General features: G+C 44.5%; 1 protein-coding gene across 1 annotated transcript in view; it reads right to left on the bottom strand.

The window, feature by feature from the left end:
• fras1 (Fraser extracellular matrix complex subunit 1) overlaps nucleotides 1-19,241 on the bottom strand; it is a gene marked incomplete at its 5' end in the record, with an annotated part of 223,400 nt that overhangs the window by 199,725 nt on the left and 4,434 nt on the right. The gene's annotated exons all lie outside the window — the stretch shown is intronic.

Here is a 19,241-nt window from a genome sequence, read left to right as displayed (position 1 = left end):
TCACCTCTGGTCTTCTCTCATCAGGACTAACGGACGCTGCTCGGTCTTTAATGTGGACTAAAACCATCACCAATGAGATCCTCCATCATGTAGGAGTCTCCTTATCTCTCCTTTTCACAGGCGGCGACCAAAGTCAACGAGAGGACGGCGCCGCTCACGCTCTTCATTAAGACCTGCAGCAGCCTGTGAAAGGCCTCTCATGCAGACTATTATCAGCAGGATCGATACCTCTCAAAGCATTGATCGCTGCTCCCGTACATGTGACGTACAGCAGGAAACGCCGGCGTCTCAGGGTCACCGTGGTCTACCGCTCTTTTCTTCCTCACACCTCCTCCTCCTCCTCACACATGCCAGAGAGATGAATGGCTCGGCCGACTAATAACAGGTAACCAGAAGCTTTTTTTTCTTCCAGGCTTTTCTTTCACTGCCGCTCCCTCACAAATTACAGTGGAGTGGACTTCAGGCGTGCTCGGGCTCCAGATGTTGCGCTGCAGCATCAGCGACGCCCCGGCGTTACATCACTGCCGCTCCGCTGCAGCAGTAATAGCAGCATTGAGAGTTAAAGTGGCTGTTTGAAGAGCAGCGTGAGAGATCTTAAACTCCTCCTGTGTGTCCTGTGCTGTTTGGAGCTCTGAGGATTGTGTTATTACAGGATTTCATTCAAACTCTACAGCTGCTGCCAAAGCATTCACGCTGGTAGATCGTGAGATCAGGAGTGAGGGGAGGAAGAGCCTCTCACCCACAAAGATCATCATCACGTTTACATGGACAAGAATATTTCCCTAATATTCAGAATATGACAATGTCATCTATTAGGTTTGTGTAGAGGGACACGAATTGTCTCTCAGACTTCTGTTTGGGGAGTTATTTCCTAAACATAACTTATGTTTTATAACGTAATGTTTAGGAAACACATTGTGGTTGGGCTTAAAATAATGATTTTGTGTAAAGTTACTCCTCATTCTTCATGCGTTTTCCAGCAACACAAAATGAACTTCCGTCTTCACAGGAAACAACTTAGTTAGGTTTAGGAGATAACTACAGAGGTGGCGTTATTAAGTACGGAAGTTAGGTGACAAATAAATCAAGGTTGACTTTGCGTTTCTCACGCTGCACAACCAGCGGTCTCCTGGTTTGTTGGGACCACCCACCTTGCATCTTTATTTCCTTCCTTTCATTCTTCTACACTTTCGGGTTCCTTAAGTTGCTTTCCTTCTTTAACCGATGTGAAGCTGTGGTGAACTTCCATTTTCCACATTACTTAAACAAATGTACTTAGTTTACTTCCTAACGTTTCTATCTTCCTCTGGGAAAAGCCCAGAAAATAATTGGAGGGTGGAGGAGTGAAGAAACTCAGAGGAGGAGGAGGAGGAGGAGGAGATGGAGATTGCAGCTCCTGAACCAAACCTGCTGGTCGATACTGTGGCACAGTTTATACTCAGGATTAATGATTGCTGGGCCTCTGAGCCAGGGAGGGAAGGCAGGAGCCAGACTGTGTTTTCCTCTCTACGGGCGTCGCCAGCGGAGGCTCCAGGGCCCGCTGAGGACGAAGAGCGGCGAGCAGGGGCCACGGAGAGCTCTGTGCTATTTCCAGTGGACAAGATAAAGAATGCCCGCGTCGCTGTGCTCAGACGTGGGAGGCGCAGGGTGCCGGGTAGCAGTCATGGCACGCTATTATTGTCCCTCCGGGCTTATTGGTGACATTTTAACCCTGCGGAGACAAGAATAGAGCCTCCCCTGCTGCTGTAAACGTCCAACTTTAATAGTTCGCTGCAGCTTTTCCGTGCATGACGTACCGTCTAATGTGCACCGGCGCTCACGAGTGGAGAATTATGTGATGAAAGTTAAATGTTATTTTATGAGGTTACGGAGGGAGAGGCAGTTACATTTACAAGATGCCTTTAGACAAGGCCAATGTGTTTGACGTGTTTGCAGTGCAGGTGTTGCAAGTGTGGAGGAGTTAAGTCTTAACGCGTCATTGTGGTTTATTGTTGTAAAAGACTATTGTACGTATCTACTACAGTCCCTCATATTTGTACAGAGACAGGACGAAACTATGTTTATGTTTGTGTTTAAACCACAAACCAGATGGCGTTGTGTTGAGTGTTGATGGAGCAGCTACAATGTTAGCATAGCTTAGCCCTGATCAATCCAAACTCCATTCACAAAACAAGCATATTCAAAGTGGTTTGCTTGTCGTCTTGCTGACCGGCCTGACAAAGCATGAATTCAGACTTTTTACAAATCTGCATCATGGTGTAGTTATTTCTGCATCCCTTCTGATTCGTTGATTGCAACTTAATCGCAGCTAAATCTGTTGATTTGGGGTTTTTGGTTGACGTGCAGCCATCATTTATCGTTGTAGAGGTTGTTGCTGCATCCAGACATCAGTCCTTGTGAGGCTAGTTTCATGCTCTCTGTGATGTGACGTGAGCTTCTCGTGATAATCGACCTCCTGACGCACTTTATCGTCTCTAATTCAGCCCTCACATCACGAAACACACAAACATTTAGCAAAGAAACTTGGTTCCCAAACTGAGCACCGTGGACTCTCAGGAGTCCTGGAGCTACTTCTAAAATGTCTAAAAAAAAAGTGAAGAGGAAGAGATTAATTTCATTGTTTTATTTGGGAAATCAATGACATTTTCAGTTTATTGCAGGTGAAAATTGGACCGAATCAAATCAATAATTTAACGCATTTGGAACCCAATCGCTCCACAGTTAAGAGTTGAGGAAACAATCTCTATTTAGTAGCCATTTGGGAGCTTTTAAATAACATCTTCCTCATCACTCGTTCTTTTATCAGCACTTTAAGGACTTCACCATTTATATGCACCAATAACTCCATGAGCACAGGCCGAACTCCATCTGCTGAAGAAGATCTTGTGATGTGATGGAAGGCTGAAGGGGCCTCGAGAGTTCTTCACTCGTGTATTCTTTGGATTTGGACGCACAATCAGCAGCTCTCCACATTCTTATCTTGTGAGTTTTGCTCGTCACAACCTAGAGTGTTGATAAGCAACACTCTAGGGGGGGGGGCATTACATTTGGATTTAAAGCAGTTACTGAGCTGAAAAAAGTCCAGAAGTTTACAGTTGAAAGTGAAAATGGAAGCAGACTTATCTCAGAATATGATTGGAGATAAAGAGTAACACAATATCAATGATGGAAATGTCAGATAAAAACGGTGTTTTGAGAAATGGAACATAAAGTGCAACAACGTATACTATGTCCTATGGGCTGTATGGTGCTTATCTCTGTCACTGCTTGAGTTGAGTAATGCTTTCAGAGCAAGAAAAAAGCTGTTATGAGGAACTGAGGGGAGGTTGAGCTTCAACACGAGACCAACTGTTGTTATGTAATGACACTAATCTCTCACCAGTACTCACTAGAAGTACTAACAGTCTTCTACTTCTGATCTTTCCCTGTAAGCAAACAATACCTGAAAGCCTCTCCAGTGGGCCTCTGAGCAGCCGTTTCCTCCTAAATTACATTCTCATACAACTCAACTGCACTCTCCATTATTTTACGAGGGAACTCATTTTCTCCCAGCTTGAAACAAATGTTAATGTTGTAAATTTAATCAAAACAAAAGAACGCTTTGAACTACTTGGTTAGGTTGAATAAAAACAACATCCTGGTTTGGATTAAAAAGGACTTTGACACAAAACTAAACAAAAATGCAACAAAAGTACTTGGTTATGTTGAGGCAACACAACTACTATGTTTAGGCAACAAAAGTACTACATTGTCATGTTTAGGCAACAGAAGTACTTGGTTGTTTTGGCAACTTAAGGACACAAACATCAGTCTACTGAGTGAAAACCTGTGTTTTTTGACACATCCACCACCTAAAAGAAAACTCCCACAGAATAATTTGTGACGCATCAAAAGCGAAATGAATCCGCAACAAAATAGGTTTCCCTCAATATGTAATTCCCTTTGCAGTTTAATTGTGCGGGAACATGATTTTTTTAGGAGACAGAGCTGCTTCATGGAATGACCAATATGTGAATCATCCTGGACCCCCTCCTCCAGCCAGGACTGCAGCCCGTCACTAAAACAACAGACACTCCACTGAGCAGCAGCACCACGGGGGGGGGGGGGGCAGAGACCCTCAATAAAACCCCCGACAGCCCACCGGAGACAGAGCTGTCAAACGCCCAGAGGGTGTCACCGAGCAGGACAGCTGACTCAGCAACCGAGGCCACACAAAAAAAACAAAAACGGGGACATGTGATGTAATTTTCCCCTATTACATAAACGCTGCGATAAAAGCGGCGCGGTTTAATTGCAATGAAATCATTTGATGTTCCGTCTGCGTATCAAAAGATAATAAACCTCCCTCTCCTCCCTCTCCCCCCTCTCCCCCCCCCTCCCCTCCTCGAGCACAGCATCTCATCAAAGATTCATCCCACGTTCTGGCTCGGAGACACGAGCCTTCGCTCCTGACTCAGCGCCGGTTATCATATCTAAAGCACATTCACCTGTGAGACACAATCCTGTTGTTTCACACACGGAGCTCAAGTGGAAGTGGAAGAACTAGATGTTTACACAGATTCACACGCACACTCATATTCCACTATTATTCAGAATATGACAAAATTGAGAATTTGACGTGTTTCATGCAAACAGCCGAAAATAGCCCGTTAGGCGTTAATCTGAATATGCACAGCTGCATGTAAACCGGAACATTAGTGGGATATTAATTTACATGAGCCACATACTGTACATGCACACAGCTTATTAGGAATATTGTCTTTTTCGCAATAAGGGCAAAAAGTGGAATATTTGTTGCATGTAAACGGAGTCACATCGAGTTCCCCGAACGACGTGCAGACAACTCCTCCGTTCCCTCTTCAAAGCGCCTCGCGGGGAATTTAAAAAATGTCCTTTCTTGTCGCAGCCGCCATCACACAAGTCTCTTTACAGCCCAAAAAGTAACGATCGAGACAAAAGAGCCCCGTAGTCCAGACAATGAGGCCGCGTTTAACGCACTCATTCAGTGAAGCGGCGTTTGTTCGGGACAATAAACCGGAGTGGGCCGGAGGTCAAACACAGTGTCAGCTCAGAAGACCGACTCTGGATTATTGATCACATTCTGACTTAATTGTTTGGAGCGGTCACAAGTCGCTCATATTTTCAGTTGTGATGTGAAACTCGTCCCTCTTCTTACCCCCTCAGGGCAGAAGCACGAGGCTATCAGGGCACTTAAAAACTCTTGAGGCCTCACGTTGTGTTAAATCCTGTCAACGGAGTTCCTTTCACGGGCAAAAACAAAAGAGAGAGACGGCAGCTTTTAGACTCTCAGGCTGGCCCGGCGATAATAAACGAGCCGAGGCACGTTCCCTCTCTAGCCAGAGGGCAAAGGTCATTCAAACACGCCGCAGAGTGAGCGCTCAGGTTCAGCTGGACCGGCTTCAGACGCACCAAGTGTCTTATTAAGAGAAGAAGGGTCGAGAGATTACAGGCCGAGGAAGGTGAACATTAGAATGTTTCCTTCTGTCATCAAGACAAACCTCACAGCGCTGGTTCCACAAGAACAAGGCGTGGAAATGTGCTTCAAACACATCTGAAGCAGCAGCATTCTCTCTGATGGTCTCGTTTACTGATGGAGGTCTAGAGGATCAGGACTAGACTGAGACTGGTTCATATAGAGGATCAGGACTAAACTGAGACTGGTTCAGATAGAGGATCAGGACTAGACTGAGACTGGTTCACATAGAGGATCAGGACTAGACTGAGACTGGTTGACATAGAGGATCAGGACTAGACTGAGACTGGTTGACATAGAGGATCAGGACTAGACTGAGACTGGTTCACATAGAGGATCAGGACTACACTGAGACTGGTTCATATAGAGGATCAGGACTAGACTGAGACTGGTTCACATAGAGGATCAGGACTAGACTGAGACTGGTTCATATAGAGGATCAGGACTACACTGAGACTGGTTCATATAGAGGATCAGGACTAGACTGAGACTGGTTCACATAGAGGATCAGGACTAGACTGAGACTGGTTCACATAGAGGATCAGGACTAGACTGAGGCTGGTTCATATAGAGGATCAGGACTAGACTGAGACTGGTTCATATAGAGGATCAGGACTAGACTGAGACTGGTTCATATAGAGGATCAGGACTAAACTGAGACCGGTTCAGATAGAGGATCAGGACTAGACTGAGACTGGTTCAGATAGAGGATCAGGACTAGACTGAGACTGGTTCAGATAGAGGATCAGGACTAGACTGAGACTGGTTCATATAGAGGACCAGGACTAGAGTGAGACTGGTTCAGATAGAGGACCAGGACTAGAGTGAGACTGGTTCAGATAGAGGACCAGGACTAGAGTGAGACTGGTTCAGATAGAGGACCAGGACTAGACTGAGACCAGATAAAAGATCCTCACACTAACTTTACTTTTACTTAAAGTTACTGTGAGGAGCTTGTAACTGGTGCTCAGGAAACCACCACAGGAACCGCCAACATCGTAGTAGTGGAGTAAGTAGTGGAGTATTTTTACAGTGTGGTATTAGTACTTCACTAAAGGATGTGAGTACTTCTTACTCTCTGCAGAGTGAACTGAGTGTGTGATGTAGGGGACGGTGAACGAGGGATTTCTGACAGCACTATCCTCGGTAGATGAAAACAAGTCTCCACGCCGAGTCCACCCTTCTTGAACAAATAAAGCTTTTGTTTGGAAATCTCAACAACCTCTGAGTCGGCGAGGACGGGTGGGAAATGCAAATATCCAGCCCCTCTGACCCGCTAAACTCAATACTCTCAATCCACTGAGAGAACGCAAACAAAACGTCAGCGAAAGGCCGGGAACAAGAGATGGGAGTCAAGTTCACTTGAACAAACACGCGGCCGCAGAGACAGCTTCAAAGCGAGAGCCCAGGAAGTGACGGTGATCAATCCAGCCGTCTTTATGACGTTCTCATCGGTCAGGCCGGGAGCCAAGAGGACAGTAAATCCCAGCATCCTGTGGGGTCTGATTTTCTGCTGCGCTGCAGGTAAACGAGGGGGAATGAAGTCATCGACAGGCCGGGTCTGCCCCCCCCCCAGGCAAACATCCGTCTGTCAACGTCGACTTCATCCTTTTTAGTAAGCGGCTGACAGTGCGGGGTAATGAGCACACACACTCAGAGACGATCATGAAACGCTCTGACAGACCGCAGCTTCTCCCCTCGTGGGTTTTGGAGATTCGTGCCAATCATACGACGAGATGAGAATTAAAGTCTGATTATTAACCGTTAGTGTAAAAGAGGACGTTTTGTTTTCACGCTACGATATCTATTGCACAGAAAAGCTTTCTTGTACGTCATCAACAAGCTCTGAGCTTTACTGTTAAAGAGTCTAATCACTGTAACATATGACAAGTTGAATGTACTTTTTTTTTGCCTTCAAAAAGTAAATACAACAATTAGTCTTAATGTATCTTTACTTTATATCTACTGGTTTAATTTACTTACATGTTGTAAGATTTGTTGTCACCATAACGTGGAAATGTTGTTAATTGCGGCAAGTCGCAAAACAAAAATCTGACGTTCACTGCCGACAGATATCGTTTGTTTTCCGACAAAATTAGCTCGTAGAAACGTCAGCTTGATTAACGTTATTTTTATAATGATCAGTTAGTGTTCAGGCGACATACGGCGCTTTGCTGTTGGAACACTAACCGTAGCGGTTAACGATCCGAACGAGAAGCAAATGTTGATTTATTTGTCACGTAACTTGCGTAAGGTAGTAACGGCACTTCCGTAGTTATTTCAACTCAAACGACGATCTTTTCCTAAAACTAACTTATTAACAGTAGTTTCCTGTGAAGACGGAAGTTTATTTTGAAAAGACTGCATTCGTGTATGAGCGGAAATTGACTCGTGTTGCAGGAGTTTTGTAGGACAAATATCACACAAAGCGTTGTACTCTGATGCGTACTCTGATACGTACTCTGATGCTGTCTGACAGGCGACCTCTTGCAGTCGTGAGAGTAATAAACATGTTGAGAATCTATGAATAGTTTAAGTCACAGTGAAGACAATATCTTTGAGTTCTCGACTACTGCTCAGATAAAATATGAAGAAGTCAACAACCCGACCTTTGTGACTTCCTGTAGAGGATTAATCAGTCAAAGAAAACATAAATCCTAGAAGCCCTTCACCTAAATGAAGACTGACCTTTAGAAGCCGTGACTTCAGTGAAGAACCTCTTTAACTGATCACTCTGCGTCGCCTCGCCTGCTTCATCAATAATCCAGACAGACACGGAGGAAAGTGTGGTTGACCAGCGAATGACTTCCTAGCTGGGAATAAAAAAAACATCCAGCAGAAGGAAGAGGAAGAGGAGGAGGAGGAGGAGGAGGAGGAGGAGGAGGAGGAGGAGGAGGAGGAGGAGGAGGAGGCCTGGACGTCTGATTGGACCACGAGCTTCTCTCGGGCTGACTGTTCTGATGATTATGTTCTAGATTAATCGATTGATTCTTTGGTCCAGAAAATGTTTAGAAATAGTGGGAAATGTGTCCACGGTGATGTGTTTAAATGTGTCTAATATATTATTTAATAATTATTCTGCTATTTTGCATACAAAGACTTTAACAGATTAGTCAACTACTTGCTGCAGCCAGTCCCCCTTTGGACACATGTGATCCAGAGGCGAGTGTGTTCTGTTGCAGGGCGTTGTTGTTGTGTCGTATACGTGTAAGGTGACGGTGGAGTTTGTGTAAGAAGCTGCATGTGAATGATTTTCTTTACCTTTAATTATCAAGAGAAAGTCCGCTGAATATTTGACTCACTTTTAGAGTAGACTGTAGATTCACTCACTGGATAGAAAGAGTAAAACCATCATTTACACTTTTCATCCAGAAAAGCTAAAGAAAAAGTTTGTCTTTTCAGCCTCAACTCGAGCCTTTCTTCTTGCAATTAAACTTTTTTTGGCCCAAAAAAAAAATGAACAAATGGTAACTTCACAATTGTTAATTCTTCGGCGTAAATGCCTTCGTCTCTACTAAAAATGAACAACCCGAGAATGTGACGCCAGATAACAGAACAAAGTCCCAATGTTGAGAGTCAGCTGTGCATGAAGCTTAATTCACATGTTGGAGTGACGTATTAACGTGAGCCTTTGGGGAGTTCTTTCACCTCTTATTTTGCAGAAGAGCTGATGAGAAGCTCTTGTCTCGCAGATGACAAAAACACTTAATTTGGACAATTTTCAAATCTCACGGTGCTTCCGAGGAGACACTCGAGAGACAAAGTGAAATAATTCTGTAACTCAAGAAGAAGAGAAAAGCTCCCTCGTGTGCTCCCTTTCTTCCTCAGCGTTTTCTTGCAGACAAAAGAATTAATTTTTTTGAAGCCGTCGTCCCTGAAGATGTTCTCATTCAGGACAGAAAGCAGGAGCTGAGGAAGAAGAAGGAGAAGAAGAAGAAGAAGAAGAAGTAAGCCCCGTGGATGTGAGCTTTGTGATCTGCAGCGTGTGTGAACACGACAAAGACTTGGCTCAGTTTTAACGCTGCTCTGTCTAAACACTTGTAGCTCAGAGAGCCTGCGGGTGTAGACGAAAAAAAGTAGAGCAAGATAGATGAACCGGGGCTGGGGGGGGTATAGGGCTGGGGGGGGTGCAGGGCTGGGGGGGGGGTGCAGGGCTGGGGGGGGGGGGGGGTTTAGCGTGCTGGTATTTACAGATAAGAGGCCAAACGGCTTGAATGGCGAGCCGGGAATCAAACACGCTGAATGAAATGAGGGACAAAAGGGTCGGCAACCTCCCTGACCCTCTGCGATGAAACTGTCAAAGCTACAAGCGGGTGGCCTGCAAAGGGGGGGGGGGGGGGTCCACATGATGATGAGCAGAGTGTGTGTGTGTGTGTGTGTGTGTGTGGGGGGGGGGGGGGGGGGGGGGGGGTTGTGATGAGAAAGAGGAAAAGCTAGCTTGTTTGTTTGTCCATTAGCCCGTAAGCTGGGTGTTTGCCAAAGGCCGCTCCACTTCGCTCCTCCTCCTCCACCAGTGTGTGTGTGTGTGTGTGTGTGTGTAGGTGTGTGGGTGTGTGTGTGTGGGTGGGTGTGTGTGGGGGGGGGGGTGTGTGTGTGTGGGGGGGGGTGAAGGGTTAGTTCCAGTCCAGGGAGCATGGCGAGCTCTCATTTAGCGCCGGCAGCACCGCCGAGGCGTAGGACAGGGTCTCAGCCCGAGGACCGGGGGCCCTCTGAGGGGTCGTTACAGCAAAAGATGGAAGACATTATTTCCAAAAACGCTGATTAAGGCCTTTAATCAAATGAAGCTGCACCTCATGAACCCATCGTCATTCAGTTTGCCTTGGCTGTCCAATCACACACACACACACACACACACACACACACACACACCATCATGAGCGCTGCCCCGGTAAAAAGAGAGCCTCCTCCATCATTTCAATGTGACGGCACACAGCAGGGCCCCGACACGGAGAGAGAAAATGCAGCGTCATCCGGCAAACAAATGCAATTCAACATAATATGTGCGAGGCCACACACTTCTGCTGCAGCTTTGAACTACACAAACTTTACTGTTTACACCTGACAGACGGGTGAAACGAGGTGGAGAATTCTGCCTGAAGCCGCGTTTCCATTCATGTATTCGGATTTTGAAGCGTTGCATTAAAGACGCTGTATGGAAACGGTGATATTTAATAAAACCTAACTTTGCCTTTGTCAACAAACTAAATGTATTGTGGAAACGCCTTTGTGGAATACATTTTTTATTCTATTCAACCTTTATTCAACCAAGCGAGTCATTGACAACAAATTCTTATTATCATGAAACGCGACTGAATCTTTTTTCCAAGACAAAGTTGGTTTTCGCATCAGGAATAAAATAGATAAACCAATCACGTTGTGCGGAACGGACATATTCAAACTGTACACTATAGTGAAACAGGGACAAAAAACTTTATTACTACTCTCAACCTTGACAAAGACACCTGCAGACCAGATCCACTCTTTCTCTTTTTACCTTCCACAATAAAAGCCCGACACATATACGCTCCGTAACTGTAGTTATTTTAAATATTCACAGGAGAGTATTTTGCATGTTTGTTATTTGTCACGACCCCCCCAGTGCGCGGAGGCCTTAATTCACATTTCAGTTGTGGAAGAAAAAGTTCAATGTCAATGAAATGGAAACACGTGTTGATATTATTATAAACTGCTGTGCTGTGTTTACCGTCTAATAGCCCCTTAAACTCATGGCTGCATCACTCAGAGTGGACGTCCTGGATCATACTTCATCTTCTCACCTGTACCTGTAGCAACACGTCTGTACATGACGTTACACAACTTTCTACACGTCCATTCATCCTCTCATTTACCCTTCTTGCATTCAGCTGCATGCTTCTCTCACATCACCAAAACTCTGCTGGTTTTTAAACTCTGCTCCTGAACGACACACTGTTTCTTTCAGCTGCATGTTTTAAGCTTGAAGTGACAAATGTTAAAAAGTTAAACTTGAGACAGAGAGGTGAAGGAAAAAGAGCACACTTCAAACCTGAAACTAGTGATGTCTCCACACTTTTAGGAGTGTTAAAGTTGTTTGAGTGTTCAGTTACACCGTACAGAGTAAAGATACGTTTTCTTCGCACGTATCTTCATCAGAGGAGCCTTTTCCGTGTCTCGATTGTAATCTTTTCCCTGGATTTTAACATTGTATGAATTATAACCTGTAGCACTCTACAGAATGACTCTCGGGGCGTCTTGAAACTTTAATGCTGCCGTGCAACCTAAACCAGCCTCGGTGATGGACAACAGCATTTTAACGCTGCACTTTTATTCTGTTCCTCCCTCGAGTAAAACAAATGGGAAACTGCTGCTCCGGCTCAAACGTACGGAGGGATTCGAGATGCAAGGAGCAGTTTAAGCTTTAAAAGCATCTTGAAAACAGCAGCCAGTGTACGCACTTCACAGCCGCGGGCCATTTAATAATTCAGACGTGGTCGAGCCACGAATGGAAAAGTCCTCATATGATCTATTTCTGTGTTTCCGGGGCCACGGCGCTTCAGAGGAGCCCGCTATCCTCCTGACTTCAGCGCGGCCGAACGGAGCTCACTTCATTATGTCGAGATCTTCACACATCGCAGCAGCGCCTCTGGAAAAGAAACCAACGGGGGGGGGGGGGACAGGATGTGCTGTGTTTGGAGAGACGGGGGGGGGGGGGGGGGGGGGGGGGGGGGATGATATCACATGGAACTACGAAGTAAGGTATGTTTTTAAACTTTGTGTGCTTGGAGTTGTTGTTGACTGAGTCGAAAGTTTCATAGAAACCGAGGCCACAAATAAATAAAGCTCATTCTGGTCTCTGTTTCACTTCACTTTGATAAAAATGTATCTCCAAAAACCCTTTTTATACCAAATAAAAGTCTCTCCCTTTCACTGCCCCGTCATATCACAATACCGATATTAGAACATACATTATTAATACAGCAAATGTTTGTAGAGTCACATGTAAGACGGAAAAATGAAATTATGCAACTTTTAAATTCACGCAAAACTTGCAATGGTTTCGGTCATTGACATCAAAAAGTTAGTGCAGGAGCTTTCTTCTGCAAAAATCACATCTAAAACTATCCCTGACATACTTCACACGAACAAAACAAGAAAACTTCAATATATCATTTTGTCATTTGTCTCAAAGTCTTTTGAGCATTTTTTTACTTCGTTAGCTTTAGACAACAAAATTACACACACTATAAATTCAGATTCATCTGCCACAGAAAATAGCCCCCAACAAATGCACTTTTTAGTGTAACATTTGCGTAACATTTTAGACCGTATATAAGAAGTGGACGTAGTCATCGCGACGTCACCCATTGGTTTGTGGACTGATGTTTTGAAGCCTCGAGTTCGGAGAGTTCGCTGTCACAATGTTGGTTTTTTTGCAACTAATAAAAGAAAGTGACCATATCTGGACTGATGAGGAGTGACGTAGAGACACCAAGTACGTCTCTGGTAGAGACCTGTCAATCACTGTGTAGCCCCGCCCTAAAGCATCCCCTGCTTTATGGTCTGTTTGACTCTAAATGGACCATCATTTACTAAATGAACATCATGTTGTATTGAAGAAGACTTGAAACTAGAGATTGAGACCATAAACTCATGTTTACAATGTTTACTGAGGTAATAAATCAAGAGAGAAGTAGAGTCATTTTCTCATAGACTTCTATACAACCAGAGGAGTCGCCGCCTGGTGGTCATTAGAGAGAATGCAGCTTTAAGACTTCTACATTGGCTTCACTCTGAGGTTGTCGCCGAGCTATAAAATGAAAAGGTTTGTGACCCGGCCGCCATGTTGAAACCATTCGAGCCGGAGCAAAGCGGACCGTTTTGGGTTCTGTCACGTCTTTCTGCTTGTTGCCGATTGATTTGGTGGATCTCCGCCATTAGTTTGCAGTCGGCGTTCCCTCCCTCCTCCACCGTCAGGTGACCTCTACCTGTACAGGATTTCTTACGAGGCTGATAGAGGAGAATGCTGACACAGACGTTCAGTCTCATAGGACTTCCTGTATTTTCTCCTCCGTCGTCTTTCGGATTAACTTGTTTTTGGACCCCTCCGTCTCTTTTTCCCCCTTCAGTACTTTGCTCCAGCTCCAGTCATTTTTTTCTGTTTCCCTCCTGCAGCCTTCAAGTGCTCCCGCGGTGCATGTCTTGATCCCTTCAGGGGGGACAGGAGGTCTCATTTAGCTTTTTCCTCTGAGCACATGGGTCGTTTTCAGAGCCCCGCGGGGAGAAATCGGCGGCGTGAACGACCCGGTCGTCACAGAGGAATTATCACTACAGCTTGAGCGCTAATCCACCGAGGGGCCCAGGAAGAAAAAGACAGCTTCTGCTAATATACATATTCTGTCCAACAGCAGTCAGATCCTATTAGCGCTTTTAATGCCATACTTCACCGCCGAAGCCCAACGGACACAACGTGGATGGATATGAATACTCCTGCTGAGGATGAAACCCCCTCGGCACAGAGGGAGTCAGAGATAGGCTCTTTTAAAATAGCTCGCTGTGTTTGCCTTCACTGTACTTTTAATTTGAGTTTTTTTTTGTGTTTTTTTCATTCAGACTCAAGTTGTGAAGCGTGTCGGGCAGCGATGAGACGTACTGCTGAGATTGTTTTTATGACTGGAAATGTCATGTAAAACTATTTTTCCCTGAGAAATCACCTCTGTGCCGCATTTCAGGCGCTGCAAATTACATACGGGGGGGTTACCTTTAAGGGGGGAGAAGTGAACAAATGAATAATAAGAATAGTATTTCATCAGCTGCTTGGGTGAATTTTCTTTGCAACTTTTAATTCACTGTCAAAAAGAGTTTATAACATTTTTTATTACTAAATTACTGATTGGTGTCTGTTCAAACAGGCAAATATTTCACCGCCGTTCCACATCAGAGCTCCAGGTATTTTAATGCGTTAACCGTTAACTCTCACTGAATAAACTAAACTCATCATGTGTGAAACTGACTACAAACACACATAAAGGATTGAGGGGTTAGTGGTCCTGGTTCAAGGCTCGAACGGAACTGGTTTGTGCAACGTTGTTGTTGGACCAAGTCAGGAATTGTCCTTGTTCCAAGCGGCTGCACTCAAGATATTTTAGTCTTTGATAAGGTGCATTGGCCGGTGGTTGCTTGGCCAGCGTAGACCACCAGTCCTGAGACTTGCTTTAAAAAGGCTTTCACATCAGGGAGCCGGGCCTGGATCAGAGTACACTTGATGCCAAAGGCCAGTTTGTTTTTATTAGTGGGTCCACTTGAAAAGATGGTCTGGAGTTTCGGTTCACGTGTACGGTTCGCATCAGGTGTGAAGACCAACTGCACCAAAACACGGACGTGGACGTGAAAAACAAGAGAACTCAAAAGACGTCACAGCAGAGCTTACCCGGCTACAGCTGCTCTTTTTAAAGACAGAGAAACAACAGAACTGTAAAGTGACCCGAAGTCTCCGAGGTGACAACATTTCATCTTCCCCGTGAGCTTCGGGAACAACGAACGCTTCATTGACAGAAAAAAACTGCAGTATGTGGGCTGCAGAAGATTCAGAGAACTGCAGCGACCGGTAGATCACGTTGTACGTTAAAGCGCGTGTTGTCGCAGACGGGGACTTCGTGGTGCATTCAGGTGTTCCTCAAAAACTCAAGCTGTTGTTGTAAAGTGCCTTCCAGCCATCTAGTGCATCTTCTTTCTGTTGTTTAACAGTTTGACTGATGAAATGAGTTTTAGTTTTTACATATTAAATGCACGTGTGTACTTCGTGTGGTACTTTTCCAAAACAAATATCCACCATGGTACCAAGTAGCATCAAGAACAATGTAAATGCCAGCGCTGGAAATAAAAAATGTGGAATAAAAAATGTAATTGTGGATTTGGAGAATTGTGACATCGCCAACAGGAGACACAATGCAAAGGCTCGCTTTTCTACACTGTAGCGACAACATTTAAACAAAAGTCGTGAAGTATTTCGAAGTATCACATATTTAGAAACAAATTCAGAACTGGCTATCGGTACTTCTCTGTGTTAGAGCTTCTCAATGCTCAACATGGGACAACAATGACTCAATATTCAAACTGAATCGGGAGTAAAAAGTTCAGCATCGTGACGAGAGAGGAAGAAATTACTTAAGACCAGTCCGGACAGGAGCTTCAACCCTCGGAGACAGATGTAGCTGCCACCGTGAGCCGGTCTCTGAAGTTCTGTTCAGGTTGTTGCTGCCCGGACCTCGGTCCCTTTCGGTGCTATTCTCGCGGTGCCCTACATTTTGATTCCTACAGAAACGGCGACTCGCAATGCCAGGAATTCAAGCCTCGAGGGGAGAGGTGATATATTTGGACATGGAGCTGCATGTTGCCGAGCCCTGCCGTACTTCACTGACGGCTCTGGGCTGTGTTTCAGCAGCGTGTCGGGCCTGGTGGCACATTGAGCACCGCTACAGTATGTCTGACGTTAGCTAATCTGCAACAACGCATGAGTTGCGATATTTTGCCCCTTTTGTTGTTTTTTGTATCTCTTTGTAGTAGGTTTGTGTCTCTTTGTAGTTGTTTTGTGTCTCTTTGTAGTCGTTTTGTGTCTATTTGTAGTCATTTTGAGTCTCTTTGTAGTATTGTCTCTTTTAGTCATTTTGAGTCTCTTTGTAGTCGTTTTGAGTCTCTTTGTAGTTGTTTTGAGTCTCTTTGTAGTTGTTTTGTCTATTTGTAGTCATTTTGAGTCTCTTTGTAGTCGGTTTGTGTCTCTTTGTGGTTGTTTTGCATCTTTTTTGGTTGTTTTGTATCTCCCCTTTTCATGGCCGTGACGTCACTTAGAGTTTACACCCAGAAGATACGGACTCCTCTGAGCTCAACCTTCTGTGTATCTGAGATCGGATTCATCAGCGTACAGGAGACGATGAACCGCTGACTGATTAATGACTCAGTTCCCGACATCGTCTCCTCTGGCCTCTTGCAACTTGTCAGTAGAAAATCAATAATCAATGCAGCCGAAGGAACAAGTCCATCTCACACTTTGTAGCACATGTAAAGTGTCAATCATTGCTTTCATCAATATGCTTCAGTGTGGATAAAGATTGACATTCTGATTCAGGGGGTCGTAACGACTAATTCATTTCCTGAAAATGTAATAACCTGCCTGTTAAACGATCGAATAGATTGTTGGCATATTTTGATCGGCTGCTTTGGCGTTTGAGCCGTTCATTGATCCGGTTTTTTTTTCTGTACAGCTGTTGTGGAAACATCCATTATTAACTTTAGTGTGAATCAGTATTTGTATCCACTGAAACTCTGCTGTGATATAAACAAAACATAACTTTACTGCAAAGTGATCAGATCATTTTGTCCACATTTTCTTTCTTTGGCAATCTCTGCCTTTGCATCGAAGTAACCAGGTCATGCAGGTAATCAGAGAACGTGTTTACATGCACGGCAGTGATCTGGTTTCTGTAAAGCTGCACATACATGCAGCGCGTCAGTAATCCGCTTTCTCTCCGACCTTATTTTAAAAGCATAGCTCACTGATTTGAACTGCATTAGTGTCATTCTGCAGTTACTTCCCCCGTCTGAAATATGCGTTGTACTCTTGTTTACATGTAAAAAAAAAAAGAGTTTATCGAGAATAAATCAGCGTTATTTAGGACAAATCTATCAACTTTCTCTACTGCTGTGTGATGGAAACCAGGTTTCTTGTTCACATGGTGAAAATCCTCCTACTGGAGAAAGCTGACTGGGTTCCTGCTGGGTTCCTTGTTTCCCGGTCGGTTGTGACTCACAGTGTGAGTGCGATGGTGGAACATCTGGGCAGTGCAGAGGGGTCGATTATAATGTATAACGAGTTACAGAAACGTACAAAACTGGTAATATATGCACACGTTCTCTTTACTCTGAGCTTTTATCTCCTGATCAATATTTTTTTTTACAAGCTGCACAAAACTGCACAGCTTTCCAACTCGAATAAAGAATTATATTGTACTTATTTGTCATAGTATATTTTACAGTATTATTTTTCATATTTTTATTGGAGTTTTTTCGCTTTTTATGTTTTTAACTTTTGCAGTACTTTGCCTGTGAATATTTTAATCTTTGCACCAAACACCAAAGCAATTTCCTCATAAGTGAATCACCGACTTTGCAATAAACCCGATTCTGAACATGTCGATTCAGAAACTTAAAACTTATCCAGGGTTTCCACACTGAAGTACACACTGAGAAGTGTGGAAACATTTTTTGTTTTACTGCCCTCATATGTGTGTAAGCTGTGTTTTCACATCATCTCACATGTATAATTGTTCCTTTTTTTTTTATTTGATCACAATGACCTTTGTGGTTATCGCTGAGCATAAATCAAGCCGAACGCCAAAAGCTAATCAAATAAAGAGAAGGAGGAGGACAGTGAGGCCGCGGTGAGAAGTCTGTTCCTTGTGTGTTCAGCACACGGAGAAGCCGGAGGGCTGCTGCTCTTTAATCAGTGTGTTCCATTATTTTCCATTCGTTCCTATCTGCCCACCACTCCAGGTGTCGGGGGGGAAGTTCTTCACTTTGAACTCCAGAAGGGCCTTTTTTTCCCCCCCGACTGTGTTCCAACATGCTGGGACGTCCCACCTGTCTCCCTGACCTCTCCTTTTTTTTCCCCACAATCCCTCTCCTCCTCCTCCTTTCCCTTCTCCACCACCACTCCTCCTGGGGGGGGGGGGGGGGGGGGGGGGGGGGCAGGATGTGTTCTCATGCACTTACAGGATCGGAGGTAGTTGTAGGTTTGTCGTTTTTGTTAAGCGTTACTGTAATTATGCTGACAACACAGCAGGAGTTCGTCCTTATCCTGCATGGGAACCAAACCGTCTCCCTGCAGAGAACCATGTTCAAGGCTTTTTAAGAGCGATTACCAGTTGTTGTGAGACACAAGTGGTGATTTTGCAAAGTGCACGGCAGCACATTTTTATTCCTTTTAAAACTTTTGGTCGGACCAATAGAAAGGAGACAGAGATATCTGAATGAGTTCAGAGCATCACTGGATACAAACAGCCTTTAATCTGGTTGCATATCGTTTTCAGGATTAGAAGCTCTGTAAAGCTCTTTCTTTAGCGAGAGATTTTTGAATCTACTGATCTGAACAACTAGCTAAAGAAATACAATATTCAAATTTCACTTGAAGCAGATTTTTTTTTATGTAGCTGTGATCAGAGAAAATCATTTGAGGTATTTGAAGTGAACTATAAATGTTTATTTTCTTTGATTCTGCAGATGTTCTGCACATGAAAAACATGTATTGAAAAGTCTAATGTTGACTGTTATCTCCGTCTCAAACTCCACTTTTTGTTCGGTTCAATCTCTGGCGGAGGTCGGGCCTCGACCGCTTGTCTGTCGAGGCCTGAAGCCAAAACACGACAAACTTTAAAAATTAAAGCTCCTCACAGGCCAGGATGTGAGGAACCTGCAGCAGCGTTTTAAAAGAACATGAAACAAAAAAAATCACATCTCAGAGCAACACCCCCCGAATGTTCGCCAACCCCCGGCAGAACCCCGGGAGCAAAGCTCATCACACAAACTTCTTTGTTAACTTTGAAAAGAGCCTAACCTTCAGTGGAGCGGCGCGGCGGGAGGCGGCGGCGGAGGCGGCTCTTCTTTTAGCTTCCGGGGCCCGCCGCCGCCTCCGAGCTTCATCCTGCTCTCTCTCATCACCATTATCATCCACAAAGTCAGTATGAGGCATGCATTATAGATGAGACACATCTTCTTG

This window comes from Pholis gunnellus (assembly GCF_910591455.1).
Source record: "Pholis gunnellus genome assembly, chromosome: 6".
Classification (NCBI taxonomy): Eukaryota; Metazoa; Chordata; class Actinopteri; order Perciformes; family Pholidae; genus Pholis; species Pholis gunnellus.
The sequence above is the reverse complement of the archived record's forward strand: the minus strand, read 5'-3'. Positions and strand labels throughout refer to the sequence as shown.